The sequence below is a fragment of the Myxocyprinus asiaticus genome, chromosome 18 (assembly GCF_019703515.2).
Source record: "Myxocyprinus asiaticus isolate MX2 ecotype Aquarium Trade chromosome 18, UBuf_Myxa_2, whole genome shotgun sequence".
NCBI lineage: Eukaryota > Metazoa > Chordata > Actinopteri > Cypriniformes > Catostomidae > Myxocyprinus > Myxocyprinus asiaticus.
This window is the reverse complement of record NC_059361.1, coordinates 40,042,416-40,066,534: the sequence shown is the minus strand read 5'-3', so window position 1 is coordinate 40,066,534 and position 24,119 is coordinate 40,042,416. Positions and strand designations below refer to the sequence as shown.

At 38.2% G+C, this 24,119-nt stretch overlaps 1 long non-coding RNA gene across 1 annotated transcript in view; it reads right to left on the bottom strand.

Annotated features, from left to right (window-relative positions):
* LOC127456130 (uncharacterized) overlaps positions 1-24,119 on the bottom strand; it is a 113,733-nt gene that overhangs the window by 1,597 nt on the left and 88,017 nt on the right. Inside the window, exon 2 of the long non-coding RNA XR_007899796.1 lies at positions 6,256-6,285. This is a non-coding gene — a long non-coding RNA (uncharacterized LOC127456130). The remainder of the gene's footprint in view (positions 1-6,255; positions 6,286-24,119) is intronic.

Genomic DNA, 24,119 nt, shown 5'->3' with positions numbered 1-24,119 from the left:
GGAGCAGCCCTCGGTTTCACTCTCTCACTCTCTCTCTCTACTGGTTGTAACCAAACCTCTATCCACCAATGTTTGGTTCAAGATGAGGCTTTGGGCATGGGATGAAGGGTGAAGGTGAGGTGTGTTCAATTTTGGGGACAAAAACATAGTGTCGAGGCTGTGATTAAGTCCCGCCTCACCCATCCACTAATTCTGGGGACAAATTGGCCAGTATTTACTTCCTTATTGAGGGGAATGTGTGTGGTTGGGTCTTTTGACATAACATTTTGGTGTGTGACTCACTGGCAGGGGAGATGGAGCCAGGGCCGTCTACATCAGCTCCACGTCAGGATGACGTAAGGGAGGGGGAAGGTTCGGCTTCCCCTGCCCTTAGAGGATTCCCTGCCAGGGGTTTTCCTCTGGAGCGGTCATGAGACGAGACCCTTAGGCACGCCTTTGATCAAGTGAAAGTGATTGATGGTCAACACTGGTGAATCCTTTGGCCACCCCAAAAGCACCAATGCGCCCTCTGCCACTAATCGAGGTCCCCTTCAACACAATTGGCATGGACCTCGTCAGGCCATTAGAATGGATGGCACGCGGACATCGCTTTATATTAGTTTTGGTGGATTATGCAACACTATATCCAGAAGTAGTGCCTCTGTGCAACATCTCAGCACGCAGTGTTGCAGAGGCACTCTTCACAATTATCTCCCGAGTGGGGATTCCAAAAGAAATCCTCACTGATCAAGGCACTACTTTTATGTTCACGTACACTATGCAAACTGTACAAATTATTGGGTATTAAATCGATTCACACCAGTGTGTATCAACCACAAACAGACGGGTTGGTGGAACGATTTAATAAAACCCTGAAAAATATGATTCATAAGATTGTGCACGAGGACACTAAGAATTAGGATAATTGGCTCGAACCCCTGTTATTTGCAGTCCGAGAGGTCCCGCAAGCCTCCACAGGGTTTTCCCCATTTGAGCTGCTGTATGGGCGCAGACCGTGTGGCGTGCTCGTTGTCATGCGTGAAGCTTGGGAGGAGGGGCCTTCAAACAGTAAAAATGAAATTCAGTACGTTCTTGATCTTAGAGAAAAACTCCACACTTTGGGTCAATTAATACAGGAGAATTTGCTCCAAGCACAAGAACGTCAAAGCCGACTGAATGACGGGAGCTTGACTATGGGAATTTGCAGACATGTTCTCGCCTCTACCTGGTCGTACAAACCTCATACAACACCACATCGAGACTATGCCCTGGGTAGTGGTACGTAGTCGTCCCTACCGACTTGCTGAACACAAGAAAAGAATAGTTTGAGAATAATTAGACGCAATGCTCGATATGGGAATAGAAGAATCCCACAGTGATTGGTCCAGCCCGGTCGTTCTAAAAGCAACAGGTCAATACGGTTCTGTGTGGATTATAGGAAAGTCAATGCAGTGTCAAATTTGACGCATACCCGATGCTTCGTATCGATGTGCTGCTTGATTGGTTGGGTACAGCTCGTTTTTACTCGACACTGGATTTGACAAAGGGATATTGGCAGATCACCTTTACACCAGTGTTCCCTGAAAAAAATGGCCTTCTCCACACCGTTTGGCTTACACCAATTCATGACACTTCCGTTCGGTTTGTTCAGGGCCCCAGCTACGTTTCAGCACCTTATGGACCAAGTCCTCAGACCACACTCTGCTTATGCTGCTGCCTATCTGGATGACATCATTATATACAGTAACGATTGGCAGCGGCACATGCAACATCTGAGGAATGTTCTGAGGTCACTGCGATGGGCGGGACTCACGGCAAACCCCAAGAAGTGCACAATTGGATGGGTGGAAGTACGGTATCTGGTGTTCCACAGAACTGCAGCGATTGCGACCTGCCCAAGACCCAAGACCAAAAAGGAGGTGAGACATTTCCTGGGGCTGGCTGGCTACTTTAGAAGGTTTGTACCTAATTATTCAGATGTCACCATCCCGCTGACTGATCTCACTAGAAAGTGAGCTCCAGACCCGATCCAGTGGACAGAGCAGTACCAACTGGCATTTACGCAGGTGAAAGCTGCACTTTGCCCTGGACTGCTTTTGCATGCACCTTATTTCCTCTCCCATTTGTTTTACAGATGGACGCTTCAGACAGGGGGCTGGGGGCGGTGCTCTCACAGGTGGTGGAGGAGGAGGAGCGACTGGTGCTGTACATTAGACACAAGTTATCGCTGAGAGAGACTAAGTACAGCACCGTTGAAAAGGAATTTCTGGCCATCAAATCTCTCCCTCCGATACTATCTGTCGGGTATTCTTTCACCCTCTGTTCTGACTACACACCACTCCAGTGGCTCCACCTCATGAAGGATGCTAATGTGTGGATCACCCATTGGTTTCTGGCTCTACAGCATTTTAAGTTTGAGGTGGTCCACAGACCATGGGCGCAGATGGCTGTTGCTGACTTTCTCTCCAGAAATGGTGGGGAGAGAGTGGGGGACAGGCCGGATGGCTCCCTGGCCTGAGTCGGGTGGGGGGGGTATGTGGGGGTGTGGGCGTGGTTGAGTGTTCATCTGGGGAGAGGGAAAGCAGTAAGGTTTCACCCCTGGGTGATTATTATAACTAACAGCTGTCTCTTGTTGTAATGATCATGGAAAAGCAATAAAAGAGGAGCTACATAGCAGTGCCCACGTTAGAGTGTTGATACCAGTCCATTGAGTGTTTATTGTACTGAATAAAGAGTTTAACATTGCCTGAACCCTGCTTCCTCATTCCAACAATGTGCGGTCCTGTTACATATAGATTATGAGAAGTGTTTCTGGTTCTGGCAGATTTAACTAATGCAGCATAACTATGAGTTGAGGGATAAATTAGGTGTATTCCTGGCTGAAATGATGAGTCTTTAGTCTAGACTTAAACTGAGAGAGTGTGTCTGAATCTTGAACAATGCTAGGAAGACTATATCATAGTTTAGGAGCCAAATAGGAAAAGGATCTACCTCCTTTTGTGGATTATGATATTCTAGGTATTATTAACAGGCCAGAATTTTGAGATTGTAGTGAACATGATGGAATGTAGCATGACTGTAAGTTAGGGATGCTCCGATCAGGATTTTTATAGCCGATACAATAACCGATCTTTTTGTCAGCTGATCGGCTGTTACCGATCCTGATACCGATCATTTCACCTTTTATCAGGATCTCTGTTATAACTGGCTATATGTAAGCTTTCTGCACACTGTCACTATTAATTGAATTTTCCTCTTCCCAGTAATATCACTTTGCCTAGTTTTTGCTGACAAAAACAGTTTAAAAGTTTAAAAGGCTTATTTAAAAAGCTTTAAATCAAGTATAGGCTAACACAAATATTCTCTATATTAAGTTGCCAGACCGTTATTATTTGAACCTGTGTTAGACCTGGGAATGACAACCTTTTTGATTTTGTTACAATTTAGAATTTTGAAATTTTGATAGTTCTTGTTCATTTTTAATGGTCCTTTCATTTTCTTTGTTAATCACTGTGCCGACCCTCTCCCCTAAATCCACATGTTTGAGTCCTCTCATGAAAATGCTTATTTTTTTATTTGTATTTTTGTAATATAATTCAGTTTATTTTTCATTCTAAATTACATAATAAGCATAACAGTTTGATCAAAAGTTTGTGCAAAACCCAATTATTCATGTTATACTAGCATGATGTATGAATGTTCCACAGATGATCTTGTGTGCCTCTTCAATGCAAGAAAAACTGACCATTTGTATAAAAGTTAAGACACAAATTTGCTTGATTTTAGTGATCTACAAATTGTGGAATCCTAAATATTTCTCATTCATTTTATGTCATACATTTTCCAATATCCTGAAATTGTATTTCCATGTTAGATTTAGATTTTGAATCAGACTCAGACTTTTGAACCCCACTTTGTGCGTTTGTGTTTGCTTGTTTCCCATAATAGTCTAATGCATTTTTGAGAGTCCCTATCATTGTGGTTTAAAAAGCATGAATGTGGATTTAAAATCTCAAACACTGATAGCATTTGTTCTTGCTTGCATTAAGTGTTTGTTTTTTTGTTTGTTTGTTTTTTTAAGCAAAAAGCAAAAATATACAAGGCTGAAATACTGCTTGATTGACGCAAAGCGGACGCGTTTACCGTATCACCGGCTCGTGATGTGCAAATTTTTTGCAAGCGCTGTGTTTGTCTGTTGAATAGTGCATCTTTTGATTAGTCTTGTCACACTTTTATAGTTTAGCTTCTCATTCTGCACATAACTACATAAACATGCTGCGTGATCACGAGGAAGGATTACATCAAGCAGTGGACAGACATGCTGGTGCGTGAGGGACTTCATCTAAATAAAATCCATACTCCTCTCTCACTATTGCTCCCCGTGCCAGCTGCTGTTGCACAACATCTCTGCATCCTTATCAGAATCTCATTTGCCTTAATATGCACTCCTCCCATGATGTTCGAAGGTGGAGAATATGGTGGCGGTGGACATCGCGAATGGGGGCCCCCTGTGAGTTGGGGGGCCCTTGTCTTAAGCCCAGGTTAGCCCGTGCATTAATGCAGCCCTGCTCATGAGGGCAAGAGATGAAAGGAAAGCGGAGAAAGAGTCATGTTTCTGGACTCAACAGGTGCTACTATTGTTAATGCCATTTGATCGGGAGATATTTAATAAAGATGTTTGAATTACACAATGTCTTGTAACTCGCGTTATTACTGAGATACCTATGCCTGGCGGAGACTGAGAAGCTGCCACCATGAATGATAATAAGGACCGTGTCACATATTGTGCTGTTTTCCCTTTGCCTTGCTGCGTGTGAAATGCCACATTAACAGTACAGTACTTTTCATATTCACCATACCTTTCGTACTGCATCGTTTTTAACTGCTGAATCAAGTTTGTTGTCTTACAACACTATGCCAGTATTACCCACACTCTGTGATGTCATGACTCCGTGCTGCTGAAGTCTTAAAGGAGCCATGAGTTTTTGCGACGAGTGATCGGTTTACGTGATCAGCCAAATTACCATTACCGATCGAGTCGTAGGAAGTGAAAATCGGCCGATACCGATCGGTGACCGATCGATCGGAGCATCCCTAACTTAAGTACTGTGGAGCTAGACCATTCAAAGCTTTGTAAGTAGTTAACAGAATTTTAAAATGAATATGAAATTTAAAAGGTAGCCAATGTAGCGACGATCAAATTTGGCTGATATGATCATATTTCTTGGTTTCAGTCAGTACTCTAGCCGCTGCATTTTGAACCAATTAAAGTTTATTTATTGAACCTGCAGGACATCCTCCTAGTAATGCATTACAATAATTTAGTCTTAAGGTCATGAACATTTTTTGGCATCAGAAACAGAGAGCATGTTTTTGTAACTTAGCAATATTTCTGAGATGGAAGAATACTGTTCTACAAATATTGGAAATGGGATTTTCAAAGGACAGATTGCTATCAAATATAACACTTAAATTCATCGCTGTAGAAGATGATGTGACAGTACATCCATCAAGAGTCAAATTATTTTTTAGTGGCTTATTTTTAGAGGTTTTTTGTCCAGTAATTTGTACCTCTGTTTTGTCAAAGTAGAAGGAAATTTCTAGCCATCCAATCTTTGATATCTTTGATGCTAGTATAAAAAGTATAATGGTTGCTACACTTTTTGAAAGAATGTGTGTTTGAGCCATTAGCTGTATAAAGAGTGTTTATGTATGTGTGTATGTAATTGAGAGCAGTGGTTGTTAATTAGAAGAGTAGAGGACATGTCGGGTTTTGGCTCGTCTGACCCAGCTCTGCTGTTTTGCTGCAAGTCGTTTAGTCGTTTAGCCTGGCTTGGACAGCACAGCAAGTGGGACACATTATGTGGGTGTTAGGGGAGATAGCGGGAGCCAAGATAAGTATAAATCATGCTAGCAGTTAGTTTGAGCAAAGTTCTCCTCTCTTGGGGTTGGGGGTGAGAGAGGAGCAGGGTCTGAGGAATCATGTGGTTTGTCTTCACGTCCCAGTAGCTTTCAGGCTAATAAATGGATTAAAGTCCACTTTCAGCGAAAGACAAAACAAGATTTCTGCTGTTCAGAGAGAGAGAAGAAATGAGAGCCGGCTTGAATAAGGATGGTTTGGCTGTGAAAGCAGGCCAGCACCACAGGGAGAGACTGTGTGGGCTCCTGTCGAGTTCTGAAGCGATTGCCGTGCTTAGCGCGTTTGATGAGACATTATTGCTGTATTGTGGCGCTTATGAAACAGAATGGAAATGAGATTTATGAATCAGTACTCACCGGAACAGCAGGTCAACGCTCTCAGAGTACCTGCAAATGAAAAAACAGATGTCATTGTCAGTGTTACACAAGTTTTGCTATTAGCATTTGTCCATTTTCAGGTTGCAGAACATTTTAGCAAAGAGACATTTTAGAGACTTGAGTAAACGTTTAATTATAGTCTTAAATAAAGACAAGCCACCCTGAAAGACCTCATAAAAAGGCATTATAAGTTGTAATAATAGTACAAGATGGCAAAATTGTAAGAAATTCCTGGCTCGTACAAAACTGTTCGATTTTTAGTTCCAAAGAGAAAAATGTACAAACCTACGAACATGTTATTACGATTTTTGCAGATAGTTGAAGTTTAACCCCTTACCCAAACCCCAAATCATCACCCAACCATAAAGTCTAACCCCCTACCCAAATCCCAAAGCTATTAAAGTGTTGGATATGAAGCTAGATCAAATTTGATGCCTGTTTTGTATTGATTTGAAACTCTTTTTGTTGAGTGGTTGGTCTCTATGGGAATAAAAGTCATACCTTTTCGTATAAGTCGTACAATATTTTAAGATTTCACCATACCATACGAATTATAAAGCCCATTGCGGGAAAATCACTTACCAAACCCTTTTGTGTAGTTTTATCCAATTAGTTTTTAACTCCTGTCATAATCATGTACAGCTAGTAAATCCTGTAACTTTAGCATTATATACGCAAGGATACAAGGAAATGGCTATTTAAACTGAGAAAAATCCACCCACAGAAATTACATTCATGACGAATACCTACAAATAAATCTGTTTAGGACAGCAGAAAAATAATTACTTTTTTAGATGTCCTTCAAAATAAATAACATATTTTTGATTGGTATCATAATTGTGCCTTTTTAGCTAAGATCATGCTCTTAAAAAAAAAAAAAAAAAGAAAACACATTCTCGATAAAAACCGAGAGGCGATGTCTCTGTGAAAAGGGTGATTGGCTCTTTTATTTGTAGGGTGGGACTTCTATTCATAAAATCACCATATTAACCCTTTTGCAGTGTTTGTTTGAGTGACACACGTGTTTTTATTTATTTATTTATTTATTTATTATGTTATTTAGACCTTATTTAGCTCTAAATTACAAAATTACACCATTCATTTTCATATAAAATAAGCACGTTTTATGTTATCTTCACTTCAATAAAAAAACTTCATTTCATTAAATTGAAAGAGTGTCAAAACATTACAATTTGTCATGCACTGGGGTCTCTGGTGACATCTGCTGGAATAAAAAACAACAATTACATGAAATAACAACTATGTTCAGTTGATGGCTCCAGAGCTCCATGCATTGGCTGATCTCTTTAAGTCAATGTTGTAACAAACTTAATTTCTAGATATTATCGCAAGTTACAGATTGGATATATATTTAGACATTATAAAAAAAAAAAAAAAAAACATTTTTTGTCAAACTGTAGTTTTTTCTAAACCACATGTGTTGAATTGCCAGATTTTGTAATGACGCTCCAATATGCTGTCAAACATGACCATGCTGCTACAGTAAAATCTAACTGTGCTACAAAGAAAAGACTTTGATTTTAAACATCAAAATTCAACCATAAACTGACTTGACTTCGACCTATGTGGTATGTTTGGTATATATAGACAGGTTTGTCTTCACCTGTGAGGGCCAAATGTCCTCATCAGTAAAATAAAAAATGAAAAAAAAAAGAAAAATGGGTCAGATGATGTTGATCTTCAAATCTAGTGATGTGCACATGTTTGTGTGATGGTTACGTTTAGGTTTATGGGTAGAGTTTGGAAATAAAAAATATCATTAGCCTGATATGAAATCAATGGAAGTCAATGAGAGACCACTAATATAATCAAACAAACCTGTATGTGTGTGGGTGTATGTGTGTGTGCGTGCGTGTGATTTCTGCATTGTTGATGTTTTATAGTCTCACCCTTTCATTTATGTGTGGTTGTTTTCTGCATTGTGTCTGATTTATTTATTTTTATTTGACAAATAAAATAAAGTTAAACAAAGTAAAACAATCTATGTATTTTAGTATTTCCCATTCATTTCCTATGGCGGGTCAATGTTGACCTGAAAAACCACAAGTGTTGCTTCTGCGAATCAAGTCCAGATACTTTGTGTGTGTTTAGAAAGCTAGTGGAGGAACAGTCACCAAGTCTTGTACCACTCAGATAAAGGATACCATTTTTATTAAAGAAACAAAATCAAAATGAGCCAAAAATGACCCGAACACAAGGGTTAAGCATTACGATTTCTCCTATTAATAAGAATGCCAGTGATCCTATACAGTCTCTGGATTAGCTTGTATTGAACCCAGAACATTCCTTTAAAGGCTGGATTATGCTGCATGTGTTGATCCTGGACTTAGAGCTGAAGGTCATTTGTTGACTACTACACTCTTGATAGCACCGCGGGAGCACTCTGTCTTTAAAATAACAGATAACCTGCCATGATTTACCACAAGGAGCTGACAGCTTTTCCCTAGAAGACGGCAGACGCATGTACGGGCCCGTCCGATTGAGGCTTGGGATGGGAGGTGAGGGTGGAGTCTGCCATTGTTGACACCATCTGTTCAGTGTTAAAGCTGACATATATAAATGCAGGACTAGAATGAGACTTCACATGACAAAATCAGCTTCATTATGCTGTGGGTAGGTATGTAAATGCATTTGAGTCACTCTTCCTCTAGTTTTGAATTTATGAATAAAATAATGTTTGTGGTTAGAATGACTTGAAGAGACTTTTATGTTTTGTTATAGAACATAAATGACACAGTCATACCTTAAACATGACAATTTTGAAACTGCTGTTTTTTTTTTTTTTTTTGCTAATTAAGGAGTACACTTACCACCAGCATGTGAGTTTACATGCTTGACAAATCACACGACCATTGTAGTCTTTTTTTTTTCTTTTTTTTTTACCAACATGTTAGCAACATGCATTTTTTTTTAAAACACAGCAGCTTCAAAATTTTCACTTAAGGTATGACTTTGTGTAATTTATGTTCTATAACAAAACATGAATGTCTCTTCGAGTAATTTTTAGACCTTATTTTACTCATAAAACAAAAACTGGCATTCTTAAAACCCACAGGAATTTCCAGAGGTAACCCATGGTGAATTAGCCTTCCAGGTTGGGATGAAAATTGACATCACAGCTGAACAGCTCAATAACACACTCATAAGAGAAGCAGTTCTTCCCCGAACGGTGTTATACAGCAAGGTTATTATTATCATTAACAAAGAACTATTGTAAAGACAAAAACTAGCAGTGAAATATTTTCATTATAATAAAATAAAAATGTGAGTTTGCAAACAAATGAAAACTAAACAATCTTTAGAAATATCTACAGAAATTCCCACAAATTTTCCAGGCCTGGAAAACACCAATTTAAAATTCACCATGATTTCCAGGTTTTCCTTGACTGGAGGAACCCTGCAAATAAAAACTAAACACTGTCATTTTCAAAAATGGTAATAAAAAAATAAATAAATAAAAAAATGCAATATTAAAACTAACTCAAATTATACTTAAATTAAAACATAAAAAATTTAATGAAATAAAAATCAAAATAAGTACATTTTTCAAAACTATACACACTGGTCTAAAAGCTATATTATTTTCTTTTTTAGGTAGAGTAATTTCTATTTAATTTTTTCGAATCTCAGTGCATATGCTTTACCCCTTAAGATGTGAATTGGATATAGTACACCTGCAAAGCTGATCAATATGACCAAAGTAAAAAAGAGAGAGTGAAAGAGAAAGAGCGAGTGAGAGAGAGAGTTCACAAAATATCACAGAACCCCAGGACAACATAAACTTTACCAAAGACAAACAAAACCATGTTTACAAGAATCATTTTGAGGTTTTATTGCCATTAAAACCTTGGATTCTTGAAAATAAGTGGTTAAAGACCAGGGCCTCGTTTTCCAATAACGATTGATCTTAGCAGTTAAGAGCGTTTTCTACGAGTGATTTTACGAATGTTAGTTAATATAGTATATATTAACATATAGTTACATATACATATAGTTTTACAATACTTTTGTGCAGAACGATCTATTTCTTTTATACAATCTGTTTCCATAATCAGGCGTGCATGTGTAATATTTTGTTTTCACACATTTCTCTCAATATGAAAGCTTCCAGGATTATTGAAGACAGCGGAGGCCCTGTGTATGAGCCTGCTAATTACAAGCATTCATTGAATATTACGAGGTTCACCGAGTTATCACGCAGCGCAAAATAAGGAGACGTTTAGAAGATGCGCTTTATGGACAGTGTTGGGGAGTAACGGAATACATGTAATGGGAATACGTATTTAAAATACAAAATATAAGTAACTGTATTCCACTACAGTTACAATTTAAATCATTGGTAATTAGAATACAGTTACATTCAGAAAGTATTTAGATTACTGAAGAGATTACTTTGCATTTTATTGTTATTTGTTTCATTTAATATTTAATCCTTTCAGATGGAAAACATTTATACATATAAATGTTGCGATCCAAAGTGCATTTGAACAGCGGTGAAACACTTTCTTATGATGTGTTACATTCATACGAGCGGACAGAGAAGTAAGTTTGAAGTAAGTTTGGTGTGTGGTGCTACACAACTTGTTGTGCTGGCAAGAGCACCTTTGGGTGTCAGATAGGAGACAAGTATTAGTCAGTATACAGTATACTGACGATTTTCATGCAGTTATTGACTTTTTTTCATCTCTCTCTGATTTTAATTTATACAGTTGTCTGCATCAATCATGCCACCTCTTTGCTGTTAACAACTAGTCCAACTAGTCTACACAAATAATTTAATTTGTTTACTAATTAATCTATTCATCCATTTATATAGACTATCTATTTTATGCATTTCTTTATTATAATAATAATATTTATTATTATTAGACTTATCTGTTAAAATAAAAGTAAAATAATACATAGGTATCCTGATATTAAAGTTTTAACATAAATTGTAGCTATAGGTTTTTAAATTGTATCAGGTGTAATAGTGCGTTTGTCCTACAGGTGTCTGCATAAGTCTATGTGCTTACGATGCTCTTAATGCTGTACGAGTACTTCAGAGCACTCATAAATCTACAAGCTTTTTCAAGTACTACTTAAGTTACGATGCTTTTGGGAAACAGGTCGCAAAACTAAGATGAATCTTAAAATGGATTCTACGATCTACTTAGGTTTACGATGCTTATGGGAAACCTGGATTACTAATCTAAAATTAAAAGGTTCAAATCTCAGAAGGGGTGATTCAACGGGTAAATTACTGGAATCCTGTTTCATCATTTGGCTCTTGAGAAAGACACTTCATCCTGTGATAACTCCAGGAAGTACTTTATTACTCAGAAGTGAACTGTAAATCTTTTAAATGACTAATACCTGTATGAGCCTTTGTACAACCAGACGATGATACAGCATTGTCAGACATCATATAGTTACTGTTGGAAAACAATGAAAGCTTTATTGAAGATGCTCTTTAACTCATAAGCTCTGTTCCAATATCTAGTGAGCCGCCTTGCTGTCTACTGCCTACATAGATAGCTATCTTCTGAGAGTAAGACAGCATCATATTTTAAATGAAACCTCATAAGTTGCTGTTTTGAAACACACAAATAGACTTCCTCACACAAAGCACAGAGGAGACTTGATTCACAGTTGATTTCAATAGAGTTTGGTGTTAACATGTTGCTAAGCTAATGATGCACTAAAAAGCATAATAATACAATGCACAAACAAATATTGGGTAAAAAAGTTCATTTTCAATTAGACTGAACAATACGTCAGTTGATTGAAGTACAACTGGTGTTTCTTCAACTTTGCGTATTTTTTGCTCTGTAAAGTCTTGTTTAGACCTGTTTAAATTTGTCTACTATCAATGTTCTACAGTGTACACTACCGTTCAAAAGTTTGGGGTCACTTGACTGAAATGTTTCTCATGATCTTGATCTGAAGGCGTATGCTTAAATGTTTGAAATTAGTTTTGTAGACAAAAATATAATTGTGCCAACATATTAATTTATTTAATTACAAAACTAAAATTTTATTTAAAAAAAAAAAAAAGTTGACTTGGACCGAATAATTAAGAAAAGCAGCCAGTAAGTGCAAATTCTAGGCAAAGTGTGGCCACTTTGAAGATGCTAAAATATAACACAGTTTTGATTTATTTTGAATTTTTTTAGTCACAACATACAGTAATTCCCATAGTTCCATTTAAGTTATTCCATAGTTTTAATTACTTTATTCTAAAATGTGAAAAAAAAATAAAGAATGAGTAAGTGACCCTAAACTTTTGAATGGTAGTGTATGTACATGCACCCAAGGAGATTTATGTCATTTTTTCTGAAAGTCATGAAAATGACACCTACCACAGTGTATCTCAAATACTGTATGGTGTTTAATAGAATTCTGAGGTGGAAATGGCACTGATGGAAATGACATTTTTAACGTTTTTGAAATAAAATGTCTGACTCCTTTGTCTTGTGAAGGCTAATTTCATAGCTAACACTTTATTTATCCTGAATATACACAATTCAATAATATTTTCACAGTTTTCGCAGAATTTGGCAAAAGTACAGCTTACACTTAATAAAAATATTCGGTTCAACTTTATAAAGACCAATCCTTTGGCAACGTTTCAGTTTCATAGTTAACACTTTATGTATCCTGAATAAACACAATTAAATAATATTTTCAAACTTTCACAGAATTTGGCAAAAGTACAGCTTACGCTTAATAAAAACATTCGGTTCCACTATATATAGACTAATCCTTTGGCAACGTCACCGCTTATGTCACACACGGAAGTGGTGGCAAAAACTGTGCTTTTATCGGATTCCATTGTTGAAAAATTATTTCGAAGGCTCTCGTAGACGGCTGTGGCTTCAAGCCATCATCAGAGCTGACTGGACTGAGGAGATAATTTTAACTCATGGATTTGCAGCAAACATTTATAGCGAATATTATTGCAGGTATATTATTAACCCATATCATTATAATACAGTAATTGTATAGCTAAGTATATGTCTGTATTAATGTTTTTTTTGTTTTGTTTTGTTTTTTTCATACTTTTGTTTAATTGTACAGTATAATCTATCAAATCTAACTCAGTAGTTTGCCGGCTTCCTGCCACCACTTACTGCATATGCGCTGAAATTTTTGTAAACAAAGGGATTGTTCTATAAGGTGTCTTTATTCAATATGTACTAACAGTTCAATACATACAATACATTTTATTTATTGTGTAACTACATATTGTTCTGAAAAATTATTTTAAAAAATCACATATGCTGCTACTGAGGTTGAGGTATGGGTTGGTTTAATGCATTTAGTAGCATGAGCATTTTTGTTGTCGAGTACTCTAACACATAAAATAATGAGTAATAAATTATTAGAAATTAAGAATTTAAGATCAACCCTTTGAACCAGTTTATCTTATAAAAAATGAGCACTATGCATAAACATTTGCACTTACACGTAGAATCGAGCATTTCAAGTCTTTTGAAGCGGAACAATCACTTTAAATAATGACATTTTGGGTGAACTATTCCTTTAACACTGTCACGTATGGACAGGTTAAACCAGAAGACAACTGTTTGTAGCAGCGGGTCCATTCACCTAGCAACCAGATGGCAAAAGTGAAGCCCTTTATGTGTTACACTCTGACCTCTTACAAAACAAAACATATTTAACCTTCACATCCTACACACAGAGAGAAAAAGAGACAGTTGTGCTGCTGAGGGAGGAAACGCTGTGTGATTGTGTGAATGGTAGCGGGCCACATTCTCATACAGAGCCATGTGAGTGCCAGCAGCCCAGTGTTAGGAGACGGGAGGGGAGAGGGGTGCTGGGCTCTGTGCAAACAGTCAATAAAGAGACCCTGCCACCCTCCCGTTCATATGCTAATGAGGTCCACTTTGTGTTGGGGTTATAAAACTCTCAGGGGTTCGAACTACGTCAATTTAAACCCACAATAGAGCCTCAATTCTCTCAAGAAAAACCCACAATGCTCTTTGTCTTTCGCTCTCGCGCTGATAGAGAGATCAGTATGGATGTGTGGGTGTCAGGCTGCATTAGGCAATGACAGAGTGTGATGTACAGAGATCATAATTCACACACACACACACACACACACACACACACACACACACACACACACACACACACACAATCACACGCAAACACACATGTTGGTGTGGCTATCCTTATGAGGATTCTCCATAGACATAATGATTTTTATACTGTACGAACTGTAGATTCTATCCCATAACCCTAACCCTACCTCTAAACCTAACCCTCACAAAAAAAATTATTTTTTTTTGCATTTTTACATTTAAAAAAAAACATTGTTTAGTATGTTTTTTAAGCGATTTAAATTATGTGGACACTAGAAATGTCCTCATAAACCACATTTATAGCATAATCCCTTTTCCTCGTAAACCACCCAAACCCGCCCACACACACACACACACACACAAACACACACACACACATCTGATCTAGTAGAAACAGAAAACTTCTGTTTAATCTGAATAGATTATTTTAAACTCACATATCCAAACTGAGCTTTGTGCCATACTGGAATGACAAATATTGATACATATTACTACATGTGCTTATAATTCAGATGAGAAGGCAGAATCAAAAGATAAAGACTTGTACGACTTGGCCCGTACAAAAAGGTACTACTTTTATTCCCATAGAGACCAACGAATCAATAGGGCAGTGTGTTGATATAGATTTCCCAATTCGATTCTGATTCACATATCGATATCGATTCAATATCTCGAATCTCAAACAAATCAATGTATTTAATCAATAAATATGATATTATATTGCAAATATTTTGTTACATGTTTATTGTTTAATTGTATAATTTTTACTATTTACAGGTATTTACATTGAACACATGCTAAAAACCGGTACTGTCTAAGAAAATCGGCATTTCTGTAACCTGTAAATTGACACGTTAACAAGAGAGACTCTAATGGATTAATCTCATCTGTGCTTTGCCTGATTAAAATTTAATGTTTCTTTTATTTATTTATTTTTGTTTTAGAACATAATGGGCATTAAAAGAGATATTATTCATTGACAAATAGTTTGAGTGGATCTCGTCTTTGGACGGAACAACTTTTTTGGACGGAACCACTTACTTTCAACACGCAATGAAAGGATCTCGCTGCTGAGTACTCCACCACTATACTACACAATTCATTCACTGGTGAGTGAAATGTAAATATTTACCAGCTAGTTGCCAAATATATAAATTTTTAGTTGCATTTAGTTGAAATTTGGTTGTAAATGCGAGTGATTTCCTCTCATTGTAGTGGAGGGTTGCGCAAAGAGTAAAAGATCGATTTTGGGATTTAAGAATCGATACCCAGATCATTCAAATGAAGATAGTGATGCATCGGGAAATCAATATTTTTATCCACCCCTCCGAATAAACAAACAACATTTCAAAACAACACAATACAGACATCAAATGTCATCTAGCCTCCTATCAATCACTTTATTTTAAGAAAGGAAACAAATCTGGTCACTTATTCCATGTTTATTTATGCAATACAAGTGACTGATGTATATCAAAACCTGTAATACGCTTCCCTCGTCTCGTTCTCGTGTTTTCTTCCGTGTTATGCAAAAATTATTTTGCTATTTAAATCATGGTCTGGTTTAGGGTTTAGGTAAGAGGTTACACTTTATGGTTAGGGTTTGTTTAGGTTTAGGTTTGGGTTAGGGGTTAAGCTTGGTAAAAAATAATCGTTATAACATTGTTCGTTGGTTCATTGATTTTTCTCTATGGGAGTAAATGTTGTATGCTTTTGTACAAGCCAGCAATTACACCATCTGATGCTATTACTAAGCCTTGTCATAGGACCAGGTTTATATGCAATAAATAAGTCTGCATAAAATAAAGAACAGTACACAATATCTGTAATATAAACAATAATTAAAAATGTTAAAAAGTAGGAATAAAAAAATATTAATATAAATGTTGCTTGCCTGTGCAAAACAACACAAATTTTCAGTGTTGTTTAGCATTTTACAATCAGGTTTTTATTGTTATAAGTGGTTGAAATGGCATTGATTGTTGCTTGCTAGATTATTCTGGATGGTCAATAGGAGTAGTGATGTCTGAACTAATCATTCTTTGGAACAAATCATTTTTAATGACTCGATTGAACCGATCCTCAAAGCTTTGGTAAATCACCCAACTGTAAGTGATGACTTTTTTAGGAGTAAAACTGTAAAACAGGAACAATGTTGTTAACAATATGGGAATAATTATATTATTAATAATTAACATGCCAACATTATAGTTAGTTCTCGACATTATTGTTAACAACAATGTTGGAGCAATAAACAATATTTGATGCAATCTATTAGTAAAAATGCTGTGATAAACAACAATTTTTGAAAAAAATAAATAAACGTAAATGCTGCGCAGGGACTTCTGAGACACTTTTGAGTGATGACTCAGTTGTAATTTTTTTTTTTTAAACAAGTTTAATGTATCGAATTGTCAGAATTATGCGTTTCACTCAAATGAATTGGGCTTCCCAGAGTTAACTAGGAGCTCACCTCCAAGTCACTATGATATTCTGTGCTCTAGAAATTGCTTTAATAAAAAAGAAAAACAAAACTGATGATGATAATAAGGTTTATGTGAAAGACAGGATTACTCATTGTTCCTCGTGTGGTTGAGGGCAAAGAGGTATTGTTCTGCTAGTACATGGCAATTCTGTGTTCTCATGAGCTGCTCATTGTCAGGCATGTTGTCAGATTTAAGGTCTATGTGTTGAACTTTTCACAGACTTCTTTGTGTATTATGCATTCAGTTAAGAAATATCTTTTAAATTAAGACATGCACCTGCTGCTCTTTCAGATTATGCTGAAGTGTGTGTGCATGTGTGTGCATGTGCACATGTGTGAAATACATACTACCCTTGCGGTTAGGTGAATAGGCTATTACACTTGGTTTGACTGCTTGGTCCGAATCTGAGTTCAATTCCAATCTGAGTTCAATTCACTCTTTTCACATATTATTCAGCTCCGAAATGCAGTACTTTTGTGTCATAATTGTTATAACAATGGGTATAACTGTGTTATTAGCTACTTATGGCAGCTGTTTACCATTGTACCTTGGTTGCGATGCAAGAAAGTACTAAGTTCAAGTCTTCCTTCTTATGAGTTTGGATGTGGTAATTATGGTGTGCATTCAAATTATTCTGGTAAGAATAAAATTAATGCATTTGCTTAGGGATAGTTTATGGTTCTTAGTCTCTCTTTCAGATTTTTTTTTTCTACTGCAATGAAATGAAGAGCAAAGTGTACATTCAGAGTGTAATCAATGCGGTATCTGTGTATTTTATCATTCTTGTGTTGTTACAGAGAATAATGGGCAATTTAGTTTTGTCTCACAAATTGACTAAATGAGTTTCCTACAGTTTTGAGTGTAATCTAATTACAAAGTCATTAAATAATGTAATCTCATTACTATTTAGTAACAAAAGTAGTGTAGCGCATTACATTTAAAATTATTGTAATCAGATTACAGTTACTGACTTTCTGACTATTACTGAGACTTTTAATTACTTTACTATGTTACACATATTTATAAAACAATAATATTATATATATACAGTATATATATACAGTGTATATATATATATATATATATATATATATATATATATATATATATATATATATATATATTACATTTAAAACATGAATTACATAAATATGTGTGCATCTGTTTGCATTTTATGACAACTGAAGGGTGTATGCCCCTGATGAGTCAATGAACGAGGAAAAATAGACATTATTTTGAATTCGTTGAGCGCAAAAACAAAAGCTTTTATGTGAAAAGTATTTGAGAAAGTAACGTAAAATTAATTAGTAATCTGATTACTTTTTCAATTAATTATTCAGTAAAGTCAGTAATTTGATTACAATTTTAGAGCATTAATTATTAATTTGTAGTTAAATACTTTTTTGAGTAACTTACCCAACACTGTTTTTTTAATATGATTATCGCTGTTCTCCATCAACAATACACAAAATCCAAGTAAATTGAACCATTAACATTTACAATTACAACTTAATATGATCATTATCAATTTACTTCCCCAAAGACTCTTAAATTGACACGTTCTCAACACAGAAAAGTTGGGCTTAAAGTAAATCCAGAGTTTCCAGGTGGAAAGTTTTTTTACTGGTGAAGATAAACATCAATTATGATGAAAGCCAAAATATTAAATGCCACTGATCAATTGTGAATCGTTCTAGAGTTCACATGAACCATACCCCCAGATGGTCATTGACAAGCAGGCTCAGATTTGGTTTCTAAGTACACACCGGAGTTTGGAAAACAGCTTTCACACCAACCAAATGAACCAAACTCTGACATCAAATGCACTTATGTTGACGCCAAAAGATATAGTGTGAAAACTGCCCTTAATGTTGCTCTACCTGAAAGTGAGTAATAACATACTTGAAAGTGTGTTATAATCATCTCAGGTTTAATCCTGTCTCTGTCACACACACACACACACGCACACACACACACACAATGATAGCCTACCAGTGCAGAATCTGAGCCAATAGCTTTAAGGTGCTTTTTGGCAAAAAGTGTCAATTGCGACACAATAGCTAACATATCTGTAACTGTTTCCGCAATCTTATAGCATGATAACACACACGCAAGTATTATCTTGGCCTCTTTCTCTGAGTTCACTCCAAAACCCAGATAAAAGATGGTGTTGGCAAACATTCAGAACATAGCCCAAAAAAATAGCACAGAATTATAAGCCTTATTTATAAACAGCTTTTCTTTTCATTGTGTGTGTGTGTGTGTGTGTGTGTGTGTGTGTGTGTGTGTGTGTGTGTGTGTGTGTGTGTAGAGCTGAAATATTTAATTAGTTAATTGTGCAGAGGCTAATGAGGTCACACACACACGCACACACACACAGGCGTAATAGTCTTTCTCCCAGAAAACAATCTGACACTCTTTGGCCCGTTTTATTCAGTCAGTTGGGCCACAGAGACACAAAAAGAGAAAATACATGTATTTATCTAAACTGTCCCCATCTCCACAGCAGCAGAAACCACATACTTACTGATCCGCTGTTCAGCACTGGCAAGTGAGTTACAGACCCTCACATATATTCACAACACATACACATACACACATACACAATTAAAGGAATGTTCTGGGTTCACTACAAGTGTCATGGTTTTATGTGTTTTTGTTCATGTCTTTTATTTTGGTAAAATAGTTCCATGCCATGTTTGTTCCTGTTTCATTGTCATATGTTCTTGCTATGTGTTTCCCATGTTCTTGTGTCTTGTTCCCATTGGTTCATTGTTTCATTAGCTTGTTAGCAGTCTCGTTATCTTGTTTAGAGTTCTGTGTTCATTTGTTATAATTGTCATGTGTTCTCCCAAGTCCAAGTATTTAGGATTTGGGAGAACACATGATGAAGTGCGATCATCGCACTTCATCATCGTCTCTTCGTTTACCTTGTTGCCAGCCAACGTTACAGAATACTCGACTCACCAAGATGAACCCAGCGGTTCAGTTACTTCGTCTACGTCTACGAGGACTTTTGTGCTCTGGCCAGCAGGGTTGATTATAATGAGATTGTCCTCAAGGACTGTTTTCGCTTTGGGCTGAATGAGCCAATCTCCTCCTTGATGCCAGATGGCCGGAGTACCTACAGCTTGACTCAATTTATTGACCTTGCCCTACAGATATGTGGTTCATCGTTCACTATGGGGGAGGTGGATGCCAAGCCAGAGTCCCATGTCATTGCCGCAGAGCCAGAGTCCCACATCATGGCCGCCGAGCCAGAGTCCAACATCATGGCCGTCGAGCTCGCCGAGCCAGAGTCCCACGTCATGGCCGCCGAGCCAGAGTCCCACGTCATGGCTGCCGAGCCAGAGTCCCACGTCATGGCTGCCAAGCCAGAGTCCCACGTCATGGCCGCTGAGCCAGCGTCCCACATCATGGCCGCCAAGCCAGCGTCCCAAGTCATGGTCGAGGAGCCAGGGTCCCACGTCATGTTCGACGAGCCAGGGTCCCACGTCATGCTCACAGAGCTTGCGCCACCTTCTGTCCCTGATCCTGAGTCTGCTCCATGCCATGTCACAGCCATGCCTGAGTCTGCTCCATGCCATGTCACAGCCACAGCCTGCTCCATGCCATGTCACAGCCACGTATGATTCTTTGCCATGACACAGCCACGCCTGAGTCTGGCTCCATGCCATATCACAAGCAAGCCTTTGCTCCATGGTCCAGGCCCACCTTTGCTCCACGGTCAAGGCCCGCCTCTGCTCCACGGTCCAGCACTCACGCCTGCCATGGCTAACAAGTCAGCATCCACGCCTACCATGGCCAAGTCAGGATCCTGCTGTATCATGTTACCATGTCATGCCATGTAACCACGTCATGTCAAGAGTCTACCATTTTATTTCAGAAACATAAAAAATGTCCATCAGCATCTTTTCATCACAGAATTCTATTAACTTAAAACAGAATTTGAAATGTGCTGGAAATGACACTGTGGTCGACTTTCAGAAAAAAATAGCAAAAATGTCAAAAATGACAATTATTTTTTCATTGTTTTTACGTGATTTCAAGGGCTTTAACTTTCTTGAAATTTACAAGGCTAAAAGTGCACAAAGTTGAAGAAACATCCATCTACTTAATTCCTGTTTGGATTTTTCTCTTTTATTTTTTGTATCTTTTCATTGTCATGACAGTGTAAAGTGGAAATATTGGATATAACTTACAAATACATGGGTCTCTATTTTTGTGAGTGCACAAACTGTAGCACCACGCAATACATCCATGTTCAACGTCTTATCTAATTTCCGTGACAGCACTAATTCCAAGGGCAATTTTCGTGCCTGCCCATAGCGCAAGTGGGCGTGGGTGGGAGTGTCTGTGCTATCTGTGGGTGAATGCATAAACTGTGGGTGAATTGTATGTAAATGAAGTAGCGCAGAATCAGAATCAGAATCAGAATCAGCTTTATTGCCAAGTATGCTTACACATACAAGGAATTTGTCTTGGTGACAGGTGCTTCCAGTGTACAACAGTACAAAAACAAAACAAAAACAGCAGCAAGACATAGATAATAATAAAAAATAAAAAGTAATTATACACATACGTACATACACTCACACACACACAGACACACACATACATACATACACACATACACATACGTAGTGTAAATCTAATACAAATCTGTTATCTGTTATGTACAGTGCAAACACAATCTGTTATGTACATTGCAATTTGTTATTTTTTTTCCAGAGGAATGAAATGGCAGAAGAGGTTAGATGTGTTGGATAAATATAAAAAAAGACTAAATTGTGTATTGCACATAGTTATTGCTCAATGGGGCAATTTAACTGTTCATGAGATGGATAGCCTGAGGGAAAAAACTGTTCCTGTGCCTGACAGTTCTGGTGCTCAGAGCTCTGAAGCGTCAGCCAGAAGGCAACAGTTCAAAAAGGTAATGGGCAGGGTGAATGGGGCCCAGAGTGATATTTCCAGCCTTTTTCCTCACTCTGGAAGTGTATAGTTCTTGAAGGGGGGACAGGGGGCAACCAATAATCCTCTCAGCAGTCCGAACTGTCCTTTGTAGTCTTCTGATGTCTGATTTATTAGCTGAACCAAACCAGACAGTTATTGAAGTGCAGAGGACATACTCAATGACTGCTGAGTAGAACTGTATCAGCAGCGCCTGTAGCAGGTTGAACTTCCTCAGCTGACGAAGCAAGAACAACCTCTGCTGGGCCTTTTTCACAATGGAGTCAATGTGTGTCTCCCACTTCAGATCCTATGAGATGGTAGTGCCCAGGAACCTGAATGACTCCACTGCTGCCACAGTGCTGTTTAGAATGGTGGGGGGGGGGGGGGGGGGGGCAGTGTTGGGGTGTTCCTTCTAAAGTCCACAATCATCTCCACTGTTTTGAGTGTGTTCAGCTCAAGGTTGTTTTGACTGCACCAGACAGCCAGCTGTTCAACCTCCCTTCTGTATGCAGACTCATCATCATCTCGGATGAGGCCATTGACAGTGGTGTCATCTGCAAACTTCAGGAGCTTGACAGAGGGGTCCTTGGTGATGCAGTCATTGGTGTAGAGGGAGAAGAGTGTTGGGGAGAGTTCACATCCCTGGGGGGCACCAGTGCTGATGGTACAGGTGCTGGAAGTGAGTTTCCCCTGTCTCACAAACTGCTGCCTGTCTGTCAGAAAGCTGGAAATCCACTGACAAATAGACATGGGAACAGAGAGTTGGTGTCATTTATTCTGGAGTATATCTGGGATGATGGTGTTGAAAGCTGAAATGAAGTCCACAAAAAGGATCCTTGCATATGTCCCTGGTCTGTCTAGATGTTGCAGGATATGATGCAATCCCATGTTGACTGCATCATCCACAGACCTGTTTGCTTGATAAACAAATTGAAGGGGATCTAGAAAGGGTCCAGTGATGTACTTCAGGTGGGCCAACACCAGTCTCTCAAATAATTTCATGTCTACAGACGTCAGGGCAACAGGTCTGTAGTCATTAAGTCCTGTGATTTTTGGTTTCTTTGGGACAGGAATAATGATTGAGCGTTTGAAGCAGCATGGGACTTCACACTGCTCCAGTGATCTATTGAAGATCTGTGTGAAAATGGGGGCCAGCTGGTTAGCACAGGATTGAAGACACGCTGGTGAGACGCCATCTGGGCCTGAAGCTTTCCTCGTCTTTTGTTAACGAAAGACCCGGCTCACATCATCTTCACAGATCTTAAGTGCCAGTTGAGTAGCAGGAGGGGGGAGGAGGGGGTTGCAGGAGGTGTTGGTGTTTGTGTGAAGTGAAGGTCAGAGTGGGTGTGGGGTGTGAGATTGGGCCTTTCAAATCTGCAGTAGAACACATTCAGGTTGTCAGCCAGTTGTTGGTCCACCACAGGGTTGGGGGTAGGAGTCCTGTAATTTGTGAGTTGTTTCATGCCACTCCACACTGATGCAGGGTCGTTAGCTGAAAACTTGTTTTCAGCTTCTCAGAGTATCTTCTTTTAGACACTCTGATTTCCTTGTTCAGTGTGTTCCTGGCCTGATTGTACAAGACTTTATCCCCACCGCTGTAAGCATCCTATTTGGCCTGACGAAGCTGCCTGAGCTCTGCTGTACACCATGGTTTGTCGTTGTTGAACTTAAAATAAGTCCTAGTAGGAATGCACATATCCTCACAGAAACTGATATATGATGTAACAGTATCTGTGAGCTCGTCCAGATTGGTGTCTGCATCCTCAGAAACACTCCAATCCATGCAATTGAAGTTCCCACTCTGCTTCATTGGTCCATCTCTTTACAGTCCTTACTACTGGCTTGGTTGATTTTAATTTCTGCCTGTAGGTTGGAAGAAGATGAACCAGACAGTGATCAGAGAGTCCCAAAGCTGCTCTAGGGACAGAGCGATATGCATCCTTTATTGTTGTGTAGCAATGATCCAGTATGTTCCTGTCTCTGGTGGGGCATGTAATGTGCCTTTTGTATTTGAGCAGTTCACGTGTGAGATTTTCTTTGTTAAAATCCCCAAGAATAATAATAACTGGGTCCGGGTATTGTTGTTCTGTGTCTGTGATTTGATCAGCCAGCTGTTGCAGCGCTGTTCACGCACGCATTTGGCACGATATACACACTCACCAGAATAAGCAAAGAAAATTCCCACGGCGAGTAGAAAGGCTTACAGTTAATAAAGAGTGCTTCCAAATTAGGACAGCACATCCTCTTTAACGTTGTTACATCTGTACACCAACTTTCATTGATGTAAAAGCATGTT